Source organism: Lichenostomus cassidix, chromosome 15 (genome assembly GCF_008360975.1).
Source record: "Lichenostomus cassidix isolate B80296 chromosome 15, HeHo_3.0, whole genome shotgun sequence".
In the NCBI taxonomy this organism is placed as follows: Eukaryota; Metazoa; Chordata; class Aves; order Passeriformes; family Meliphagidae; genus Lichenostomus; species Lichenostomus cassidix.
In genome coordinates, this window is record NC_139496.1 from 6,014,092 (window position 1) to 6,036,937 (window position 22,846).

General features: G+C 47.5%; 1 long non-coding RNA gene across 1 annotated transcript in view; it reads right to left on the reverse strand.

The window, feature by feature from the left end:
* LOC146430261 (uncharacterized) overlaps positions 1-22,846 on the reverse strand; it is a 115,447-nt gene that overhangs the window by 87,153 nt on the left and 5,448 nt on the right. Inside the window, exons 2-3 of the long non-coding RNA XR_014855310.1 lie at positions 22,026-22,223; positions 19,218-19,326 (exon numbers count right to left, since the gene is read on the reverse strand). This is a non-coding gene — a long non-coding RNA (uncharacterized LOC146430261). The remainder of the gene's footprint in view (positions 1-19,217; positions 19,327-22,025; positions 22,224-22,846) is intronic.

The window sequence follows — 22,846 nt, forward strand, 5'->3', positions numbered from 1 at the left end:
AACGTGTCAGGTGCACGGAGCGTGCTTCAGGAGTAAATAAGCGACAAAGGAAACTCCTTTCTTCTGCTGCTTTTTTCTTTCTAGCACGTCTTGTCACACAAATTAATTGCTAGGGAAAAGCCTTTCTGCTGCTCTGCTGTGCTGAGCTGGCTGCCTCTGCAAGGGGAGAGGAGAGGTGGTGGCCAACCAAGGGCCCCAGAGCACTGGGAATCCTGTAAGGCAGCCACTTATAACCTGGGTTTAACTTGCTTCTCATTCATTATTCTTCACAGAATCTTTGGAGGCAAGACAGGAATTTAGATAAACCACGCAGATCTGGTTCCCTGGGATAAAAAAAAAAAAGCCAAACCTGTATTTTAGAAGTGTGCCCAGGCCATGTTAGTTAGCAGGTCTCAGACTAAACGTTGGGGTTTTTTTTGCCTGACGTAGTCACAGTTTTTCCTCTGCAAGTCATTTCTCTGTCTAAATCTTCAGTTTCTTGGAAACCACATGACTGATGGTCCTGACTGCTCGAGCTTGAGATAATCTATTGCACTTGAGCTGCAGAGTTGCCCACTCAGCGTTATACATGGCTCTGGTTTGCACCACTTGTTTTATGAGGTATAATACCAGCTTTAGATCCTTTGTAGCTGAAACGCTGACAATTTTTTTCCCTCCATGATTCTAACCAGGGGAAAGAAACGCATTTGTTGAAGTGAGAAATTCTCACGTTAAACCACTTTAACCTTGCTTATTCACATGAGAAGATTTAGGATAGAAACCCTGCAGTGTGTGTGCAGAACCAGGGCTGTGGCAGAGCCCTGACATGGCAAACACCAAGATCAGCTTGCCCAGGGTCACCTGGGGCCAGCAGCAGGAGTTGCATGTGACCCAGGGACTTTGGCAAGTTCAAAATTCAAAGTTCAATTGAATATTACTCAAAATTCAAAAGCTTTTGAGTAAAACCAACTCTGTTCCAGTTTCACAGCAGTGAGATGGAGACCCTGCCTTCCTAATCCTGCTCCTTGCACACCTGGGGTGGCATTACAACACCCCCTGGAAAGGCTGCTGGAGCCAGCTCACCCCAGCCCTAGGGTTCACCCCAAAGCCCTGCCAGCTCCTGCAGTGTCTGAGTGCAAGGGAGAGCTCACTCAGATAAATTCTGCTGCTTTCATCACAGGGCCAGGGTCCCTCATGGGATGGGCACTGCTCAGAGCCAGGCAGGGTCTCCCAGGGCCAGGCTGGCCTCAGCCCTCCTGTGTGAGCAATCCCAGCCCTGTTCCTGTGGCTGGATGAGGCTCAGTTGCTGTCTGACCCAATGGAGATGTTTCTTGGAACGAGAATTTTTTCAAGAGCTTGCGATAAAGCAAACTGCTGGAGGCGAAATAACAAAACTGGGAGTATGAGCTCTTCCAGTGGGTCAGCTGAAGCTAATGCTTTGAAAATAGCAATCTTTCATCCAACTGCATCTCACCGAAACATTTCCAAGACAGATATCAAGCGACCTGCAACAAATCACCCAGGAACTTAGGTTACAGCTGAAATTCCAAGAAAATCTGAGCTCAGGGAATAGTGGCTGAGCTCATACATGGCAGAGTAGACTTATGCTGTGAAAGGTTATTCTGGTGTTCAGTAACAGGGGGGAAATGATCTTTCAAGCTAGAGATTTCTCAGCTGAGGGTGGCTGTTGAATAAGCCTCACCAAGGCTCAGAAGGACATTTGAAGGAGCTGACTCCTTGCAGCAGCATGCCATGCAACTGGAATTTTATTTCTAGCAGTTGAGCAAAATTACAAACAGCTGGCGGGTTTTGGGAACATTTAAAAACATTTCTTTCAAGGTACGTTATTGCTTTCTCAAAACTAAATACACATGCCACACATTCCCCCTTTTGCAGATACAGTGATTGTGTATCCCAAGCACCATTTATTAGCTGTGCTACAAAATCCCTGTGCTGCAGTGGTGGGACTCAATTTTAATTCTTTTTTTTCCCTGAAGCCTGTTAGTCCCTCTATATCAGGTGAACAAGTGCATTCATATATGATAAAGGAGGAGAGGGTGATCACAGCACAGCTGTGTTATCACTGTGCTCTCCCTCCTGGGGCACAGAGCATCCCAACTCAGCAGGGAACCAAGAGGGGGTTGCTAAAAGGTGACTGGAAAAACCTGATTACTTTATGCACGAGGGATTTGTTTCAAATGCTGCTGTGTGGACTCCCCAGAGGTCCTGCAAGCTGAGGATAGATTGCAAAAATTGTGTTCTTGTACGTGGAGAGATGAACTGATGAGTGCTCTGTTCAATTCCCTCTAGCAAAGGGCAGGAATAGAAAGGCAAAAATTAAAATCTCAGCTCACAAATTGTCTCCCTGTGTGAATGTTTCTCCACCAGTTAACACTTACTGCTGCCTGCCCCCAAATCCTTCCTGTCCCTCCCTTGTCATTGCTGAGCACACAAACATCCTCTCCACCACACAAGGTCATCTCCATCCTCCAAGCAAGGCCCCACTCTGCTCAGCCTCCCCTAGCTCAGTGCTGGTCCCAGGCAGCATCCTTTGCCTAGAACACTTTTCCTGCAGTGGGAACCAGCTGGGGACACCTCTGGACAAGGTGAGGTGACCCTGGGAGGCGAGGGGCACAGAGTCAGCAGCACACAGCAGCTGGGAGCACTGAGCCCACAGGGGATGCACTGCTGCACACTGTGCATTTCAACACAGGCTCTAATTGAATTCATGATGAGAGCCACAGCCCCACATCATCAGCACCATACGGCATTTCACAGCTGGGGTCGTAACTCAGCTTCATCAAAAACCTGCAGCACTGAGGAATGAGCAATAGAGTGGTGTGTTGCTTTCTCAAAGGCTCTTGTGCAGGGTAGGGATACAGGCAAGTTTGTGCAAAGTCAAGAGGAAAGTTGGGGGCTTAGATTGTCTTAATTTTAGTGGCAGTTTTCACATATCAGAAAAGACTCTTTTGAATATGGGCAATTTTTTATTTTTAATTAGTAAATAACACTGCAAGGGCAAGGTGAGTGCTAGTGATGTACCTATGGGATGTGTTCCATCAATGACTATCCCCAGATTGAGCAGTTCCAGGATTCCTTGTTGCCACAGGGCCACACCACATTCAGTCCCTCTTGTCTTCCCTCTTCTCCATCCTTTCCTCTACTCTCAGGAAACAATATGCAGCATGAGAGACATGCTGGAAACAAGAATTGAGTCCTGACAGCCCATGTGCTTTAGCAGCTGCTACCTTGGGATAATGAGGTCAATCCTTTACAAAGTGAACCTCATAAAATCCCCGTTCTGTCTGCAGTGACACATGAGGACGTCATGACAGCCCTCATACAGACTTGGCAAAACGTGACATATTTCTGAAGATTTCAGTTAACTAAGGCCTCACTGAGCTCTGCTTCCATGTGCCCAGGCAAGGACATTCCAGGTGATTTGGGGGGCTGTTCCCCCACTCACAGGGATAAGCATATGAGGGCAGGTGGGTGGATGTTACAGGACCTTTAGAGGGCAATGACAACACTTTCTCTTTTCCATCACACAGCAGCTAAACCCTGGACAGTGAATATCTCATATTTCCCCTCTTTTCTAGGGTATCAGTCTCTAGAGACCTCCCCTGCACTATGCACAGGAGCACACTTGCACACACTCATCTGCCTAAAATAACTCCTGCTTGATCCCCACCAGTTAAAAAGCCTTACAGACAGTGGCCAGGAGTCCTTTCTTTCTTTGTCCTGTGATAAAACTGTGTTCAGCAAGCCAAAGGACAAAAGCCCTGGAATTTCAACTTGGCTGATCATCCCTCTTTTCTTCTCTTCTCCCTGTCTCAGAAGTGCAGTTGCTTCCAGCAGCTCTGCTGCATTGCCTTAGGCGAGGGTATCTTCAGGAGGAAACCACAGATCCCTTAGCTTCAGAGGAGGCAGAACTGAAAAAATTCGGAGGTTTGGCAGGGCTCAGATCTGAAGCTTTAGTATGAGCCTCTCCAAAGACTGAGAAAAGGAAATTTCACAGAATGGGTGTTAGAAAAAACAAAAAAATCTATAATCAGTCTAATTTGATAACCAATTTGTCTCAGCCATGCTCTCACCCTTGCTTTTGAAATGAACGTTGTTTGGAGACAAATGTCAGCAAGCCAGGCTGGAGTGTGAAATCCATCACAAGCACAGCCACCAGATGTGTTTGCTTTATGAACTTCGGATTTCCTGAACCTCTTGGTTAAAAAGCATCTGTCTTTATTAGTCGAGATCAGTAGTGGTGAATTCAGCAGCTGACAATCAAGTCGAAGCTCTTTATTGAGAAGTTTCTTATTTCTTGAGAAGTTTCATCAGATGGGGTTATTCATTGAGGAATTACATGCTCCATTCCAGCAGTTTGAAACTTTCCAACAATTATTTGCTTCTCAGACTCACTATCTGGATGCAAAGTATTCCTATACAGTTATCATTTCTAGGTGTAAATGTTCAGTAATGAACCCAAACTTCTCGTTTGTTAAAGTCTCACAGCTGACCTTATGAGACTTATTAATCTCTAGAAACACACAGTTCATTATCCATCTGAGGCAAATCCTAGATCCCTATGCCACACATGCGTTGGAAAAGGCTTGACTTATGTGGTTCTAAAACTCTTGCAGGAAGCACACAGCCTTTGACTTACAAAGAAAACTGGAAAGAGGAAGCTGCTTCATTTGCAAATTTAGCGTTCAAGACTGAGGGAAGCATTCTTGTCCTCTGACCTCCCTGCAAAACCATTTTAACATCACACCGAGCTACACTGAGTGTGTATCCATATATATAGAGAACTTGCCAGAATTTCTTTCATACCAGGGTCTAAATCCAGCATTTTAGCTCCTGCCACCCCTGGCTCACACAGCACACACTGGAGATGCCTCTTTGTTGGGAGGTCCCAGTGCCACAGCAGCAGCTCTGGGCTGAGCAGCTCCCACAGAGAAACACTGGCAAAACTGCCTCAAATCCAAGTTCAGGACCAAATTGCAAACTTCATCTCTCCAGTAATATTTGTTACAAGCACACATTTACAGAAAGCTGGCTGGATCCGTATAGGACAGGAATTGTAATTTTTTCACACTTGGCTCTCCAATTTCTCTGCTGGAGTCAAGACAAAACTGCTGAACTGCTCATTCATCCTCCCTAATTTACTTCCTTATGTCTGGGGCTGAGTGGCACAGGAGGCATTCCCTGCACATCCCCACATTTCGGGGCTGGATGCCTTTCTCCCAGTGGAGAACATGCTCAGGGAGGAACTTTCCCAGTAGCACAACCATCACTGAGCCAGCCCCAGGCTGGGCACTGCCACAGCTGCCACCACAGAGCCCCAGCACAACATCCCACTTTCCTCTTACCTCCTTTTGGCTCTTGATGGCCATTCCTGCTCCAAAAAGCAAGAAAAGCAGGGGGGATGCTGCTCCTTTTGCTGTTTATCTGAGAGCCCAGTGCAGAGGCAGTTCCGAAGCAACCTCGGTGCAAATTGATGATCAGGCAATAAAACTGTCTTTAGATAAGTAGAGCAGTTTGCATACGCCTTTGTGCGTGCACCTGCCTGTTCTGCGAGTCATCACTCATTTCACAGCTCATTTCGCTGACTGTGGTCCGCAGGTTTTATCTCTTTAATTGGGCAAACAATACACACCTTGTCTCTGCACACAAAGTCCGGTGCTAACCTGCATGTCTCTTGCAAGTTGGTGGTTTGGCTTCTTGTTTAAATCAGCTCCAAGCAACGCTGTGCTTTTAAGGTGGAGTGTTCTCTTTGTGGTGGTTCTCTGTCTGCTATGCAAGTACTCAGATTTCTGCAAGGATTTGGATTCTGTCTGAGGCCAGTCTTTGAGAGCTCACATCAGTGTCCACTGAAACCTGGGGAAGAAGGGCCTTTGATGTCATGTGGCTTTGGGATGGACCCAACAGGCCTAAAAGGACAAGAAATGAGAGTTCCCGCCTTCCCAAGCAAGGATCTAAAGCAGAATAATGTAGAAGCCGAAATTTATCAGTTACCCTACTTCAGGGGGTTTCTCTGGAAAAAGTCTGGGTTTTTAAACACACAAGCAGGGACAGGCTTTAGCATCTCCAGCACAGTTAGCACAGTGACAGCCTTGGCCTGAGGAGAAGTTAATGCAAAGAGCAGTGAAACTGCCCGAGCAGAGCTTGCTCCTCCAGCAGAGTGTTCTCCCTCCTTCCTCCACACCTTCCACTGCTCCCAGTGCTCCCAACGCCATCCTGCAGGCTGGGGCTGCAAGGCACAGGCACAGTCCCTGTACATCCACAGGGCTATGCTGCTGGCTGCACCATCACCTGCACAGCCCAGGTCTGACCTGGGGTCCTGCTGAGCTGCCAAGAACCAGGACAAACAGCACGGAGCTGGACAAGGCTCTCCAGGAGAGGATGAGCTCCCATCGCTGCGGCAGCTTGAGCAACGAGGCCAGAGAGAGCCACTCAAAAAACACACACCCACACGAGCTTTGCAGCATGATTAGTTTTTGGCGAAGACACGCTGAATGTAGGGTGGGGGGGAAAGTGCTGTCTTTGTTCGAAGATGCAAATGAGCATCTTTTTTAGAAGCTGAGAAAGAGCCCCGACTAACCAAAATTGCGCATTGACTGAAATAAGCCAGGCTGCCTTTCAGATGTAGACTTCAGACAGAAAATGAAACATATCAAAGTGTCTGATTTGACGTGGCTTGCAGCTGCAAGGCAAAGCGACTGTCCCATTTTTTTCCCCTGAGGCAAACACTCAAGATTTTCTTGATCTTATCTTTGTCTTTCTATAAGTCTTTGAAAACCATCTGTAGAGATTCATAAAGGGTATTTGTGTTTTAAGTAAACTGCAGAAGTGATCTATACCGAACAGATGGAAACAAATCAAAAAGCTTAACGGGATGCAGAAAAACAGCAACACTTAGAGAAATACTAGATATGAATGAGTAGGCAGGTTGTCTCCCATTTGTGTCACATTTGGTGTGGCATCTCTTTCCCGGAGCTCTCTCTGCAGCCCGCACAGGGAGCTCTCCTCATTCCTCTCCTCTCCTCGTTCACAGGCTGCAAAACACTTCCCCGGCTGCGTTTGCTCTTCTGGACAAGCATCCCTTCGATGGGAATTGTTCAGCTCCTTGGCAGAGCCCTCGCATCCACCCGGAGCTCTTAGTGCAGCTCCCTCACAAATAGATTGCATTTGACAGCAAAGGGCTCTGATTTTTCACGGCTTGCCAAAACATTTCTGCACAGGGAAGGTGGGGGAGAAAAGTGCTACAAATCAATCTCGGCATGCTCGGGGATCGTGCGGTTGTTTGTTTGTTCCGGGTGATGTTTTTTTCTGACAGACGATTTCAAAGAAGCACAAGACTGCTTCCTCAGTACCAGCTTTTCATAGAAGACACAATAAGGTGCAAAATGATGTGTCTTACTGGAGTGAGTGGGCGTTAATGGGACTTCCTGAGAGTACTAACAAAACCCACAGAGAAAAAGAGAAAAAACACTGAAAAAAAAAAATTTCCCTGGTGTTTCAGTTTCGGCCTTGAGTGTCCTCTCCTGTCCCCATTAGTCAGAGCCCTGCGTGCCCAGTTTGAGGAGGACACTGTGACACTGCTGGGGAACATCAGCCCCAGCTCAGATCAGTCATTGCAGTGACTGCAAGGCCAAGGATGAGTTTTGCTCAGGGTTACAAAGACAGTTTTTATATCAGCACAGCCCTGATTTCACAAAATTCCCAGCAGTTTGTTCAGAGTCTGGTCCCTGCTAACACAAAGTCTGGACTGTATAATCCCCTCCATAAATTTATCAGCTTCCATCATAAAACCACTCGGACATAGTGTTGCTGCACAGCTGTTCCATAACCTCAACCCTCTGGTGGCAGCAATGCCTGTTTTCTTTCCAGCTTATGTGTATTAATGGCCAGTTTGTACCTTTATTTCCCCTCCTCCTTTTCGTTTCTTTACTCACCAGTCCCTAACAGGCTCAAGGCAAAGGTTAAGGTAAATTCCAGATGGGAGACCCAGGGATGGAGGGAGTTGTTGGAGTGACATCAAAGCACTCCTCCACTTTGTTTCTGTAGGATGTTACATGATAGAAGTTCAAGATAAACGTGTGTTTCTATTGAGCTACTTAATTTATTACACAGCCAAGACACAGGTTCTGCCTTAAGCATCTCAGGAGGTGGCTGTTCTTATCCTGCTGTCCCACCTGGTCCCCAGGATGGACGCTAGGGACAGTCCTGTCCCTCTAGACTGGGACTCTTCAGTTGGGATCCCCAGACACAGGAAAGGAGCACTTCAAATGAAGGAATGGCAGGGTGTGCTTTGACCCCACGTCAGCCTTCCCCCACCAAGATGAAAGTCCAGCAGTTTTGAACTATGAGCTGAGCTCAGTGCAGACCCAGATGTGTTCCCATTGTTGTCAAAGGGAATTCATCTTCGGCTTTGCTGGAGCTGAGCAGGACAATGTCAAAAGCATCTGAACTCAGTTCTCCTCTGAATGCCAGGAGGCAGAGCCAGAGCAAATCCTTGCCCTCCCTCCTCTCCCTCAGCACAGGGCTCAGGCCACAGGGCTCCAGCATGAGCAGCTGTGATGGCAAAGGTCCTTCCATGTTGACCCAGCAGCCTCCAGGACAATCACTGCGGCGTGCTACACACTTTTATCACCATCTCCCTTAGCCATTGATCAAGGAATTGAAGCATTCCTACATTTTCCTCTGCCCCTTCCAAAGGGGTCAGTGCCTTCTGCTCAGTCATACCAGCTTCCTTCTCCAGAAGGGAACAGGCAAAGACTGACTTCCACCCTTGTCCATCAGGCCACACTCATGAGACCAAGCGTGGGTGACACCTGGGACATTGTCACCCTGAACATATCCATTTCCACCCCCATCTGGAGCTCAGCCAGCTCCAGGCTCTGCCTCCTGAGCAAAGCACAAGGCATCCCGTGCTTTCATCCCAATGCACCTTTGGTATTTGGATCCATGCAAGTGCAGATTCCCAGCTCTATCCATCTCCCAGCCTGGAGAGCCTTGCATGCAAAAATAGAGACAACACTGTGACTGATATTTTTAGAAAGGGAATGCATATGTAAATTATTCCCCTGAAAATGTCTCTGTGCGTCAGACTCTCCCCTGATTCAGAGAACATCCCTTCTATCTTTTCCTCAAGTACACGCTGCGCACAGAGAAGCTTAACATCTCAGGCAGAGAAGGTTGCTGCAAAAGTGATTCATCTATCACATCCTTCACAGCTTCGGTAAACTGGAACGGTGAGAATCCCTCTGCCCCCAGCCTTGGCTGCTCCAGAGCTCCCGACTTCCCTCCCATTCACAGCTTCGTGCGCACAGCGGAAGGCGAGGAGCGCGGCTGGCTCCCTCACCTCGCTGTCCCCAGCCTCCCACCGTATGCTTCCTGCTGAGGATGCAGGGGGAATGCAGACAGGCCCATCTGCCGGGAGCGATTCCCCGGCCGGCGCCTCGCAGGCTGCGGATGGCCGGGGGCAGAGGAGAGGAGAGCTCGCTGCCCTGGGCAAGCACCCACCCGAGCATCCCACTCCTGATTCCTGCATCCCACCTGCCATTCCTGCATCCCACTCCTGATTCCTGCATCCCACTCCTGATTCCTGTATCCCACCTGCCATTCCTGCATCCCACTCCTGATTCCTGCATCCCACCCGTGATTCCTGCATCCCACCTGCCATTCCTGCATCCCATCCCTGATTCCTGCATCCCATCCCTGATTCCCGCATCCCATCCCTGATTTCTGCATCCCACCCGCCATTCCTGCGTCGCGACCATCCCACCAGCACAAAGCTGAGCCTCCTCCAGAGCTGCCCATCCCTGGGCAGGCGAGGCATCCTATCCTTGGCAGCCTCCCGAGAGGAAGCGGCACTCCCAGCCACCAACACACGCAGCTGGGTTTCTCCACCCCCTCGCATTCACGCCCTCCATCAGTGCAACCTGCCCAAAACTCCTCCGGTCCCCGAGGCTGCCCGACAGCTCGGGAAGGGCAGGAACTGTGCACCAGCACTGCCCCGAGCTTTGGGAGGTAAACAGCACAGTCCCCGACGTTATGTTCCATCACTGTCCAGAAGCTATTAGGAAGCTAATTAAAATGAATAGATCACTTAAGTATTCAGAGTTCATATCCCATTAATTCAACAGCGCAGGATACAGAGGAAAAGACAAAGGCTGAAGAAAAGGCCAAGGACGGTACAGCAACGCTCCTCAGTGTGGATTTTTTACCCTCCACTCTTGTAATACAAAAGATAAGTCTGTCTCCTGGCTTATCTAGATACATTTGTAAAGATTAAAAACACACTTCTTTGCCTTTGCATTCTGCTGTAAATGATTAGCCCACGGTATCGTTAAGCAGGCGCTCTGCCAGCCCCAAGGTTCTGATTTAAGCCACAAAGACAGGGAAATTCAGAGGGAAACCTGCTGCTGCCTGAGTGGAGCAGCCAGGCAGGCAGGATGCTGCCACTTCCCTGCCCTGGCAGGCAGATGGGGAGATGGGGCTGCAATGAGCCTCAGCTCTATGGGAGAGGCTGCCCAATTCCTGCACCAGGAAAAAAGAGCATTTTCCTGCTCACTGGTGCTGTTTGGGAACATGGACCCTCATACCCAGGCAAGGGCATATCTCCCACCTGGAGCAGCCCTGTGACATCGTCCCCAAGGTTCCTCTCTGGCTTTGAGGCTGGCTATGAGATGGGAGTAGCACTGCCCAAAGCCTTGGGCACGATCCAAGGAGGTGTCCCTGCAGAGAAACTGCTGTCCCCAAGCACATCCTGAAAACCCAGCTCAGCAGGAATGAGCAGGTTGCAGGAGAGGAGTCAGGTAGCTCAGAGGGTGGGAAATGGGATCACACCTTGAAAAAGCCACAGAAAAATAGCCATTGCACAGCCCTGTGGCCTGCAAGACATGGATGTTTCTCTGCTGCAAAGATGTTTTAAGTGGTTCGTTGTGGGGCCCTGGAGAAATTCAGGAGTGGCTCTGGTCCTAATCCCACCTTGCACTGCCAGGTTGAAGCTGCTCTATCACTCTGCTTCATATATCTGCTTTTAAAACTGGCATTGCAGGCACCTAAGTCCTCCATGTGTCCCTGAAAATATTGCTGGGTCAGAGAAACTCAACTACAGCCGAACAGCTGAAGGATGTGTGTGATTTTGCCCCAAAAACCTCTACTCATAGTCCTGTGGTTTGGAGCTCTTCAGCTGAACAAAACCTAACTCGAGGAAATGCAATCCTTTGTCACATTCCAGACCAGCACAAATTAATGTATTGGCATTAAAAGTCCAAGAAAAATGGGGTTAATTACAGAAACGATGACCTTTATATACAGCAGCTCAGGCATGGGCTGCTCTCATACATCATCATGTTAGGAAGAGCCACTTACTGACACACAACAGCAAATAATAAATAATAAATAATTAATCCATCAAACTAAATTGAACTTTGTGTAATGTAGTCCTGACAAACCGTAGATTAATTTGCCTAATCCATCATCTGTTAATCCTTCATCCTTAAAAAATGCACATAAATGCTACAACTGTGTCATTCAAGACTATTCCTACAGGCAAGGGGACTCAGGTACTTCCTGAAATCCATCAACTGAGTTTTCCACCTTTAGCAAATACTGCCAGAGCATTGCAGATTCCATATGGCAGAGGAGGATAACTGGAGCATCAGAACTTCTGGATTGATGAAGCCACAAAAATAACAATCAGGGGTTTATATCATCTGTAACTAAGTCAATTACACTGATCTTAGCACATTGTTTGCACTATATAAATAATAAATGCTAATATTCAATGTTAAAGGAAACTGAAGCTGTAACCCATACTAGCAGATCTGCACAATAAAGCTCATTGCATAAAAGCTTGCACATTAGAATGAGGGTCTTGGTAAAAGGAGGAAATGAAGAGGATTTTTAGGTTTCAAATGTATTTTATTCTGAGTCTGTTTAGGGTTTCCCAGCTGTAGGAGAGGTGACACAGCAGAGCTGAGGAGCTGTAGTTGGAGAAGGTACAGGAGCAGTAGGTATGCACACCTTACTACCAATACTCGAAACTGGCAATGTATTTCTGTAGCCACCAAGTGCAAAATAGTCCCAGAAATCTGGGACTGGAAATCTGTGTCTGGTTTTAAACAGAAAGCCAAGGAGCCAACAGTTAAATACTTTCCCTTCCTGCAACAGATTACGCCAAAGTGAAGTTGTTTCCCAGCCCCATTGTCAAATCTAATTAATTTGTTCTTTGCAACATCACTTGCATTTGCTTTAACTGTCAAGTGACACCACGAGGTGACAGAGCCAAACCTGCCCAAGAGCTGCAGAGGAACCCTGCAGCTCTCTTGCATTCAACATTAACCCCTTGTGTTCACACTCAGCTCGTGCATTGTGCCTGCTGGATCCTCACAGAGCAGCTGGGAGAGTGTGCAGGGTCCTTCCCAGATAGAGGGACAGCAGGATGCTTCTTGTGGCATCAGCACAACAGAAAACCTTGAAAAAACATTCCCAAGGTGGCAGGAGCAGCAAGAGCAGCAGGAAGGTCATGTTTTGCTGCCTTACTTGGCAGCAAAGAACTTGCACTGGTCCTGCCCCACTGCAGAAGTCTCCATCCCCAAGCAGTAAACACAATTTGGGTGAAAAAGCAGGAAAATCTTCTTATCTTTAGGTAAGAAAGGCAGGACTGCTGAGTGGGAGGCACAACACAGACAACCTTTGCTACACCTCAGGGAAAGGGCACTGCACTGCTAATGAGGTCTCTAGGGTAGAATTACAGAGTATTAACGTGTGTAAAAAGCGCAGTAATGACTGAAAGCTGGAAACCAAGGGTTAATGGAAGAAGCCACAGTCACCTGTGCAAATGCATATTTAATGTTCTCAGAGGACAACTATGCCAACTGCTCGGCAGCCAGGAACTCTTTCTTAAGAGCTACTGTCATAAGCTTCTGATCTAGTTCATAAATAATCATCAAATGAAATGATTTATGGATTTGCTGAACTAAAACTTTCTCTGTTCTTCCTCAGCTCCTCTTGGATGTGTGGGAGAGGAGGGGGACTGCAGGAGCTTGGGCTGATGTCACTGTGCACAGGTTCAGATTGTCCCTTGCTTGGCCAGGGGCAGTGTAGGCAGCAGAACCTGGCACAGGGATCCCCATGGGATGGACTTGGGGACAACCTCAAGACCCTCCTTGGCTACCACTGGCCATGTCCATACCTGGCACCTGCCCAACATTAATCTCAAAAATCCCAGCCCATTTTCACCAGTTATCCCTTTACTCAGAAGAGCCAGAATGAACATAAACTGACACACTCAACTCTTACACGATTATCACTATATAAATAAATGTCATCACATTTAAATCACAACCTAACTTTGGGGTCAGCCCTGCTTTCAGCAGAAGGTTGGACCTGGTGGCCTCCTGAGGGCCCTTGCAACCTGAATTATTCTTTGATCTGGTGATTTTTCCTTCCCTGTTAAAAGAAATTTCCATCTCTTTTAACAGAAGTGACTTATTGTAAGGCACAGGAAAAAGAAAGTTTAATAAGTTTAATAGGTACCTCCTATTTTGGATTCCAAGGTTTAAAAGAAGCAAATACATTTAAAAGAGGGCACAGATTGCAATCCTGCAGCACTCCACACAAGGCAGCCAGTTCCAGTGCTGGCATGACTGCTTTCATATCCATCACTATTTGATTTTATAATGGTATCTAATTACCTTTCACAGCATAGAAGACAGACTTAAAAACTGTCCTATATATTTTTTTCTCTAATTGCTAAGTACTGAACTTGCTTGTAGTGATTCACAGGCTGCTCTCATCTTCCTGGGTGCACCAGTCAGCTCCCAGCAGCGCATTTTTGGTATATTTGTAAAAACTTAGTATCAGATGGTTATTGTGGTGCAGACAGCCCCTTGCTAAGAGACCCCAAGAGCTGCCTCTCCCTCCTGCCAGAGCCAGGGGTGTCCCACAGCCCCTCCTGCCCCTCCAAGCAGCAGCAGCAGCTGAGAGGATCAAGCCGCGCTTGTGTCGCTTTGATGTTCCCAGGTGGAAGGAGCTTTAGCGGCGCGCTGGAGTGTTGTTTTTACACAAGATTTATCAGCACAGTTAACACAGCGGCACAGAGCTGCTCTCTGAGCATGTCCTGAATGGCAATGAGCGCTGCCCAGCCCGGCTGCTGCTGCAGGTAGGGCTGACACTCACCTTCAAAGGGCTTTACAAACATCAGCCTCACCTCCGGCTCCCCAAGGAGGGGAGGGAGGAGCAGAGGTCATAGTCTGGCTTTGTGATGGGCTTGGGAGAGCCAGGATTCAAAAGAGATTTAAGTATCTTATTCTCACACAGACATTTATACAGGGCTTATACATTGTACTGCCTGGAGGAACCTTGTGCTTCGGCATGCAAGACTTTTGGTGGGTTAGGAAATATTTTATCCTGAGCTGTGTAATTTTTCAATATCCAACAGGATGGGCTGTTCTGTGAAATAGAGTTCTCAGGCAGAAGCTTTGTTGAATTTTAACAGAGACACATCAATGAATCCACACTGATATCCCAGGGAGATCAAACAGGCGGCTAGAAAAATTACAGGAGAAAGCATCTGGGATCCTTTGGGGGAAAACTGTCAAAGTATCATAGGAAAATATAAAGCTTGATGGGGTATCAAGAGGTCATCCAGTCCAGTGTTTATAAACCTTTAAAAATCACTTAACTCCTAAATCTAGAAGTCACATACCACTTTGTGCACTGCTGGCACATCTGCCTCACTTGCAAACCTAACCAATATTTGGACCAATGCTAAAATATGTATTTTTTTCCTATTTTATTTTTTTAATTCCCTGCATGATTTCTTCCTTCCTGGTTGTCTTCTGAGCTACCATGGGATGTCCTGTGAACACTTGGCCTCACCTTACAAAGTCACAGGTGCCAACAAAACCATCCACACCAGCTCAGGACAAACTGCAATTCCCTTCAGCGACATTCTGGCTCCATCCCACACCTCACCCCACCATCTGTGGCTCCCCTGCCTCACCTCTGTGGGCACTGCACAGGGACATGATCAGTTATGTGCTTCTAAAAACAGAGCCACCCTTCATCTACCTCTTGCAAAAACATTCCCAGTTTCTTCCAGTCAAAGCTGGGATGGATAAGTCCAACAAAAGCGAATGGGTCTTACTGGATTTGCAAAGAGAGATTGCTTTGAGGTACTCAGACCTCTGTGGACAGCACGTTTTACTGATCCAGCTGTCAAAGGCAAGAGCCCAGCAATTAAAATCAATATTATGCCTCTAATCCTTGTGGCTCACTGTCCTGCCCTAATTTGACTGTCTCCTGAGCTACCCTTTGCTATAGGGAAGGTTTATTATTGCCAGACACTGAGAGCAGATAAGTTGTGCAAACTCTGTACAAGATCCTCCTGATCTCACCCAGAGCCAATCCCACCTCTCCTAAATCTTGGTCCAGGACTATGGACCCATAGCCATCCACCCATCAGGATGCACAACCTTGGGGATGGCCAAGCAGCTATTTTCCATATTCATACACAAAACCATCCCCCTATCAGGATTCAAAGCCTTTGATACGACACCAAGTGGGGTTTGGTTGTTTTTCTCCACATATTTGGGCAGATGGAAGCAAGCATTTCCCACACCTTTCCCACACCTCCTCCCCGGAACAAGCCCAGCCCATCCAACTCCTTTCCCAGCCACAGGAACCGCAGCCCTGTGTGGTTTGTGTACGTAACTAATGCGCCGAGGTCTGTTTTTTGTTTAAATAGCTGTGAAAAGCAGAGTGTGTGTTTTACCCAGAGATATATTACACTTGATTAGCCGGGGCGCTGGAGCGCGAATGCTACAACAGGAGACGGACGTGCTTAACCAGTGGTTGGAGCCTCGCTGGGTACCGTGGGGTCAAGGGAAAGATTAACTATATCTGACTGCCGTGTCAAAACACTCAATTGCAGCATTTATAAACCCACAGAACTAGTTGCCTCGGTCGGCAGAGCAGATTTATTTCCCTCCGCGCAGCTCCCGTGATAAAAGCTGGGGCTGAGTTTTGTTTTCGGCTCCTGCCAAAGGGCAGGAGATCTGAAAAGTTCAGGTGGAGATGGGAAGCTTTCAATATCTTCAGAGAGAAAAAAAAATCCAGGGGGAAAGATGGTGATTTTTCAGTTGTCTCTGCTTATGGCTGACCCACAGACAGGTGTGTAATTCAGCTCTGTGAGTTACTTGTCTAAACACTCCTTTAATGGGAAAAAAAAAATCCCATTTTTCTGCTCTTCAACAGGTGTAACACACACATAATAACTTCTGGTTTACACTCAACAACCTTGTGAAAAAGAAAGTCCTACTTTTCACGCCAGGGATGTTTGGGTTTTATTGCTCTGCAGAATGCTATAAATGTGTTTCTGCACAAAACAAGTTAAAGGTGACCCCTGAAGAGAGGTTCCCAAGGGAGCCCTCCCACTTCAAAATCAGCATCTTTTCAGGACACTGTGTTTTAAACTCATGGTTAGGTTTGGAAATGTACATACAGCTCCTCAAGTGCAAGTTTAGTCCTTTTTATCTCAGTATACATCTCCACTCAAACATATTGAGTGATGCCCATTGTGAGCAGACAACTGCAGTGTGTGGCCACTGAGAAGAAGAATTTGGGCAGCTGGGATGACCATTAAAAAAAAACAAAACAAAACCCCCCCGCCATCTCTGCAGCTTCATGATATATACATGACTAAGGAAAAAAGCTTTGCTTCCTTTCTGTTCCCAAACTCAAGAATTTTACCTCTCAGCATCCAGACTCAATTCTATCCAACTTATTGTCACTGCAAATTTTTGCATATCAAACTCAGCAGTCATCGTGTGATGTTAATTACAGCTTATTCCTCCCTATTTTATTTTTCACTTTTGATTCCAGGGGCAGGACCAGTGTGTCCAAGAGATACTAAAACTAGAAGAGTTCATCCTTCAAAGCCTCCCAGGTGTTTCTTAGCCTACCCCAGGCCCTGTGGACTGCTCAGCTCGAGGTTCAAGGATTCCTGCTCTATCCAGCACAGCCATGCCCATGTCAGCCTGGCAGGAGACACAGACAGGACTTCTTTGCTCAAGTCACAGGAATGTCTCTGGGTAGAGACTGACTGGATAAACCAGATGCTTCAGCACTCTGAGCTATGCTGCAGGGGTGCAATTTTGTTTTTAAACCGCACTTAGCAGCGTTCTGACTTGCAGGTTTCACTTTTTAATAGTAAACACCTTCTGTAGGTGCCAGAGAACATTTCAAAGCATTTCAGTGGAGTCCTTTTACCTCCACAGCCTGGGGGCACATACACTGAAACAACAGCTGAAATCCAATTACTGAGGAATATTCCCAAGTGCATTTCCATAGGTAATTTGTTAGTCTGTTGGAACATGCAAAGTGATTTTTCTCCACTTCTTGATGCTGTACCACAGGCTCCCAGATTTCTATCCAAATCAAAGGGTAACTACCACTGGAGAGGAATCCACATGACCAGGAGAACAACCTGCCAGCACTTTCCAGGACCCAGGCCTCAGCTTTTGATTTGACAAGAAGTCCATCAGCCCAGACCCACCACAATCCCTGACAAGGAGTCCATCAGCCCAGACCCACCACAATCCCTGCTACCACCTGAGATTCTCATTGCCCAATCGGTTTGATGCATAAAGACATAAGAAGCCTGAGAGTATTTTCCCCTCAGCATCCTGTTTATTGATTTAGCAAGGAGCTGACACAGATGTGCAGTTCTGGAGACAAGCTGTAATGCAATCCCTTCATCTGCTGTCACTCAAAATCACACGAGCTGGCTGCTGCCATAAGGGTAGGAGTGGCCACCCTGCTCATGTTGGGACTGTGAACAACCCAGCCAGGAGCTCTGTCCTCGTTAGGGAGGTACCCCAGACTGCCACCACATCTGTGCTGGATGTGCCAACCACAGCACGTGAAATGTTGTGCCCAGGAAACCTCCACGTGCTGGGTACACACAGAGACAGCCACCATGCCTTTCCCTTCTCCTCACAGACAAAGAAAGGGAACCATGGCATGAACCAGCCCAGAAGTCAATGTTGTGATGGCCCTGCTTGGGGTGTTCTCCCACCCCCCTGGGGGTTCCCACACTGCCAACCCAGGGGGAGAACCCCAGGTGGGTCCCTCACAACCACGTCAGTGACACAGGACAGGTTCACAGCATGGGCTGGCTGCTAGGCTGGCACCCCATCTGCTCCTCTCCCCAGTCAGTATCATCCCCAGGGGTGAAATATCATTGGAAATCGGTCTGGTTTTAGAAAGAGGAGACAAAAATTAAATAGACAAAGTTTGGGTCAGAGTGACAAGGAACATAATCAGAAAAGAGCATAGATGAACTGCCTGTGAGTTAAAGATAATTCAGGGCAAATTAAAGCATCTGAACTCCTACTGAGAGCCACTGATTTAGAATTATGAAGTTAACTTACAGCAATCATTTTCTATATGAAAGCAATTACGGATGGGTTAAAAGCTTCTGTTATTATGGATTGTGTATGGCTGCCACAGAGGGTTCAGTCTCCCAGGATGAAATTTTAGCCTTGGTGAAAAACTACTACATCCTGTATGCCAAATCTTGTTCACCCATCAGAAAGTCATTGAACATCAGACATTTTATTAACCAATGCAAATGCAGGCAGCCAGGGAGAGGTAGATAGGGAACATCCTGCTCGCCAATAAAGCACATACACACAAATCACCATGGTTCACTTCCCAAAATAATCACACAGGCTCAAACACACAGCTGTGATGGATGGCAAATTTCCAAGTCTTAATGCATCAGAAAGCAGAACTGTTGTTTGAAGTGGTCATCTCTTGAGGGGAAGAGAAAAGTCGGGGAAAAGCTTGTGAGAAACCTGCAAGCACAGGGCCATCCCCAGGAACAGCCTGGTGGTGCCTGCAGGAAGGTCACCAGCCGTGGTGACAGTGGCCTCCTGCATCTGCTGCCACCAGGGCAGAGCCTCCAAAGCAGAGCCAGCAGCAGCTCCCACAAGGTGATGGCAGAGAGCAACAGCTCAGCTCCTGCTCTCACCCCTGGGCAGGAGAAATGGGGCATTTGGGGTCTGGGGGCACAGCCTCTCCTGGGATAGACCATCCACATCCCCACTGCCCCCAAAACTCGAGCCAGAGCCCCCCAGGACAGCTGCCTGCCCCCAAACCAGCCCCAGCCCAGCCACGGGTTCACATAGCAACAGCTTGCAAATGGAGCTGACGAAACCACTTACCCAAACAATCTATTATACTGAGCCTCTTCCTTCTCTTCATTCTTAATTGGGCTTTATTTCTTGTTTGGTGTTTTCTGAGCAGTTAAACGAGTTGACAGACCTTTTGTTTCTGGAATGAAAATGAGATTTTGACTGCAATGTGCATGGCAATGAGCCGAGTGTGTGAGGGCATCTCCATCATGTGTCTTTCGGGGATGAGATTTGGGAGGGAGGGGGGAAAGGGAAAGACTTTGTGGAAACAAATGGTTCTCACACAGAGGTGTTCCATCAGAAGGGGTAACAGTGCAGATATTTGGATTTCTCCTGCCGGGAAGTGACAGCCAGCCTGGCCCCTGTGCCCACCAGAGGCAGGGAGCAGCCTTGGGGCACTGCAGGCATTGTTCAGCTCCCAGGGCAGGGAAACATTTCCCCCACAGGGGCCAAGAGGGACTCAGCCCAGGGCTCTGATGGTCAGCATGGATCCATAATTGACAGCTGCAACAAATGAAATTGAGCAGCTGGACTCAGAGGGTTATGCTAACAGCACTGAAGGCAGCAGTGCTGCAAAGGCAGGGAGGAAGCAAAGCTCATGCATAATGCACGAGGGGGAAACCCACAGCACTGACAGCAAGGGCTAAATGCTGCTCTCAGAGAGGCTGAAGGCAGAGATCTCATTGGATTCAATAAAATCTGAGTCCTAGTGAGGAGACAGGGCAGCTCTTCTCAACCCACCATCCTCCACTCCATCCTTCCAGAGGACACCCCAGATCCTGCTCCTCTGGCTCACCCCAGGGTAAGCACAGAGATATTTCAGCAGCAGGCTGTGAGCCTGAATCCTCAGAGGCACTTCTGTGTTCTGCTGCTAATTCCATCAGTGCAGGAAAACCTCCCCACGTGCTACACACAGCCAGCAGAACTGTGGGTGAACGAGGCAGAGGCTGCTCTTGGTTTTCCCAGAAAGTCTGTGGCAAAGCACAGCTCCAGGCACTAAATGAACAGTGGAGCATCCTCCCTGCAGCTTTTGGGAACTTTAGGGGCTGGTGCCCTGCGTGGGCTCCTGGCTCAAAGGGAAACGTGATAAATAAGTGAAACAAAGCTTTGCATTCCCAGAAATGCCCTGCTGAGCTGGACTTGGATTCTTTATTACCACCTGAAAAACGCTGTTTAAAGTGGTATCTTTTGGGGGGAAATCCCCAGACTGGCCATAAAAACTGATAAATGATCACTGGGAAGCAACAAAAGAACAAACTCAATCTTTTTCCCTTTCTGCCCATCTTTTTTATGCATGTTTTCCATAGCACAGTCAACACAAGAAATGGCACCTATTTAGCACTATTGATCCAGCTTACTTCAGTAACAAACCACATTAAGTTAAAATCAATACCAGCCACTCTTAAACTGATTTAGGAGTGTCCACACAAAGGGGCTCACACCAGTTTAGACAGATCTGCTTTGTGGCCAATTTAGTTAAAATATGCAATCTAGGGACTGATCTGTGCCGTGAGCAGCTGGGAGGCATTAATTCCCAGGGTTCAAAGGCATCAAGTCCCAAGAGTCATCAATGGCTCTCAAGGGACAGGATAGAGAACAGTCACTGACAAAAATCCATCTTTCTTGGCAAAACATACAGGTTTCACTCACTTTAGAAGCCAAAAAGATGGGGGAAACCCAAAGAAATCTGAATTAACCTCTGAGTTAATTTACTTCTGCAGTTCAAACTTTGCATTAAAAAAAAAAATTGAAAAGAGAGTAAACTGAAGCTGCTGGAGACAAACAGCTCAGAAAGCTGTTTTATTTCTCCCCCTGGAATATTTACTCCATGACACACATGCACTGCAGATCCCTGTGCCCACAATAAATCCAGCAGCACTGGGCTTGGCAGCTCAGGCTGCAGCAGCAGCCAAGTGACCAAGGTTAGGAAATGCAGCAGGAGGAAGAGTTTGACAGTGCTGTTTATCACAGCAACTGGGTTTGTCACCTTCTGCTGGTTCAACAGCCAAGGGTGTGAGGTGTGCAGGACAGGCTGAGGTGAGCCCTGGGGAGCTCAGCACAGATTCCATCACACACTTGACATTGTGGCATCACAGGCTGTAAATCTCCTCAGCACAACCGAGGGGAAGAGGAGTCTGACTTCAGAGGAGATGAAGTTTTAATGTTCAGTCAAGTGCAAGCTCAAGGGTCTCCATCAGATGTGATGCCAGGGAAAAGCTCCAAGAAAAGGTTTGGTGTTACACTTGCTGGCCAAGGGGAGGGAGCCCAGGCCATGTGAGGTCCTGCTGCCCTGTGCCTCAGCACCCAAAAAAAGCTGACACATCATAGAGAAATCAGTACAGACTATGTGAGGCTTGAGCTTTGGAGGGAAACCCTCAAAAGTTTGTTCAGGACTTGGGGATTCTTGGAGCAAACAGCATCAGGCTCACGTAGTTCTGATTCATGATTTTTCATCATTCTATAGCAATGGAGAGAAGGAAATAGCAGGCTCCTCATCCCGTGCTTTTTGCCCACAATATCAGAAAAATATCACCTTTGTAGCTCTTTTACACCTTGGAGAAAAATATGAAAAAGTATCATGCCAGTGTTGTTTGGTTTAAAACCAGATCTGCAGGTTTCAGGTGTCCCTGAGCTGGTGATGCTAACAGCCATGGGATGTTCTCAGAGCATCCACACAGCACTGTCACATCAGCACAGGAACCTCCCACCGAGCCCTTCAGCCACGGGAAATACACACCTCCAGCCTCTAAACCCTGTGAATTGATTTCCCCTCCTGCCTCCTTTCTCCCCACTCCCTCCCTGCAGCTGCAGGCACCATTTCCCATCCCTGCTCATTACCTTGGGAGATCAGCATCAGCCAACCCACTGAAAACCTTCCAAAAGGCAGGAAACACCACACTTCATTGCTGCTTATCCACCTACAAAATATGCATGTTCAGGCATCTTCTCACCTCAGCTGCTTTTAAACCTGCCACTCAGAAGTGGTTTGGGGCTTAAGTTTCAGGCTGTAACTCTGCTTTGTGATTTTCTGGGTACCTGGAAGAGATTTTGAAATGGTTTTCCCTGCTGTTACCAGGTAATGATTTGTTTCACAGAAAGAGTCAAGAGTTATACTTATGTTGCTGAATTAAACACAGGAATGTTTTGGAAATAGAAATAAACCTTTTCAGGTTTTATTATTTTTTTTGCTTTAAAGCCTCAGGTGCTAGAAATCAGCTTCCACTGTTCCATAAAAATGGAATGGGAAGGAATGGGTAATTTCCCTGCATAAATAAATAAGGTAAAGAAAAAAAAAAAACACTTTCCACGTATTGCTGCTGGGTGTAGAGCATTCCCAAAGAGGGACAAATCCTGCTGACATGTCGTGCCTGGGGTCTCCAAGGGCAGCAGGCACACAGATCCCAGGAGCCAAGCAGGGTTTGGTGCTTGCATCCCAAGCTCCAGGGCAAGGGATCATACTTGAGATCCCTGTGCACCACCACATCTCCACACTACCCGTTCAACCACCCCTGAGCACCAAATCCCACCCTACACTGGAATCAAACACATCTAGGAGCAGCCAACACACTTCCCCAGCACTGAAATCCTCATTCAGCAGGCAAAACCCTCCCAATCCCACTGCTTCCAGAGCCCACAGCTGAGCTGGGAGGACTGGCATC